Genomic DNA, 1749 nt, shown 5'->3' with positions numbered 1-1749 from the left:
TGCAGTGTGGACATAAGCCTATTGTGTTTCATTTCTTAGGTTCTGCTGCCATCGTGTGGCCATTTCCTTCCCCTCCTTTCTGTCCAAAGCGCAGAGCCCAGTTCCTCCAGAGGGAGAAGGACGTCTTCCTTCTTCCCTTCCTCAACAGCCCCCTTCCCTGGAGAGCCCTTTGCTGGGGTCTGGGTGGGGAACAGCTGTTTCTGAGGATTAATTTCATATTAATGGTGTTGATCTACAGATTTTACAGCCAGACTAGATCACTAGGTACCTCTGCTCTGACCTGATTCAGAACAGAGTCCAGAGAATTTTACCCAGTGACTCCTACATCCACCCCAAGATCTTCTGGCTGAACGAGGAGGGTTCATTCAGAAAGTCATCGTGTTTGGGTGTAAAGGTGTGAAATGATGGGGAAATTGGCCCCTCTTTCAAGTTTAAATGTTGTCACTTCTACACCTAGGGGGTGGCCAACCTGAGTCTGAATTTCCCAGTGTAACTGCCAAACCTGCACCTTTGTATGCAACTACTGAGTCAATTGTGAGCCTTCCCATCATTGTCCTTTGCTCTTAATCCTTAATCCATCATGGGGCCATTTCCCGCCTCTCTTTCATACAGAAGCACAATTTTCTTTGCCGACACAGGAACAGCAAGATCTTTCTCTGTCCCTTGTGCAAAGCAGGAGGCCAAATTCCATGGAAACAATGGACAAGCAGGGGGCTCTGGGCACATCCAGCCCTGGCCGTGAGATGTTCCCTCCCCTCTTTCTTTATGCCCCTGTTGTTATTTCATGGATTGTCTGGGATGAGGAAAAAGCTGAGTTCACTCCAGGTGGAGGGGAAAAGAACCCTGAAAATCTCAGGACCCAACCCTGCTACCAGGATCACTGAGGTGCTGGGAATCTGCCTGGGAAAGGGACTGTGTGAATTGTCAAGGTGGGGAACAAATAACAATCTACAACTAGATCCACCTCATTAACCACCGACACAGGCTAATCCTGCTGCCGATAGAAGGGAAACTGGGAGCCATTCTTTGCTGTTCAGCCATGGAAACAGTGACCCAATTGCACCGCAGTGAATGTGCTGGGGAAAGCTGGAGTTTACAGGCAGGTGGAAATAGCAGATCCTAGAAACACCTGGAGCTCCACACACCACTTCTGCCACCAGGGTGAGGTGTTGAGCTGCTCACAGCATCCCCCACCATGACCTTGCAGCAGGGGATTGCCGCACCCCCAACCCAATGCAGGGGAGATGGCTGAGTGTATCTCTGCACCCTGAGACCAGGGCACCCACTCTCTCTGCCCCACACATAGAATCTGGCCCTGCTGAAAAATGACCCCTATGAACAAGTCACCTCCAGGAGAGCAGGATTGGTCATCAGAGAGGGGAATGGGCTTCTCGTGAAGCTTATAGGTCACTGGATGCACTGGAAACAGGAGGGCTCTGAGTGTAACCCATAGCAAACACAACCTGCTAGGGGATGTAGCTCAGTAGTTGAGCACATGCTTTGCATGTATGAGGCCCTGGGTTCAATCCCCAACATCTCCATGATCATTTTTTTCATCCTGCTGCTTTGCTCATGCCCAGAGGGGATGTGGTCCACCAGTCTCCCTGCACCAGTTTCAGTCCTGCTTAGTGAAGGGCAAGTGACAATTGCATGGAAGGTCTGGGGGGGTTCTGCTCCTAAGTCACCTCGGTACGTTTAAGATTCCCACCCACTGTGCTGCTTGGCACAAGGGTAGATGAGAAGGGCGAA

At 50.7% G+C, this 1749-nt stretch overlaps 1 non-coding gene across 1 annotated transcript; it reads left to right on the top strand.

Annotated features, from left to right (window-relative positions):
• Nucleotides 1–1469: 1469 nt before the first annotated feature.
• Nucleotides 1470–1541, top strand: TRNAA-UGC. Its single transcript has one exon. It is a non-coding gene; the product is annotated as a tRNA-Ala (tRNA).
• The last annotated feature ends 208 nt before the right edge of the window (nucleotides 1542–1749 follow it).

The sequence above is a fragment of the Mauremys mutica genome, unplaced genomic scaffold (genome assembly GCF_020497125.1).
Source record: "Mauremys mutica isolate MM-2020 ecotype Southern unplaced genomic scaffold, ASM2049712v1 Super-Scaffold_100054, whole genome shotgun sequence".
Taxonomy (NCBI): domain Eukaryota; kingdom Metazoa; phylum Chordata; order Testudines; family Geoemydidae; genus Mauremys; species Mauremys mutica.
Note: the sequence above shows the minus strand (reverse complement) of the source record. Positions and strands in the feature narration are given on the sequence as shown.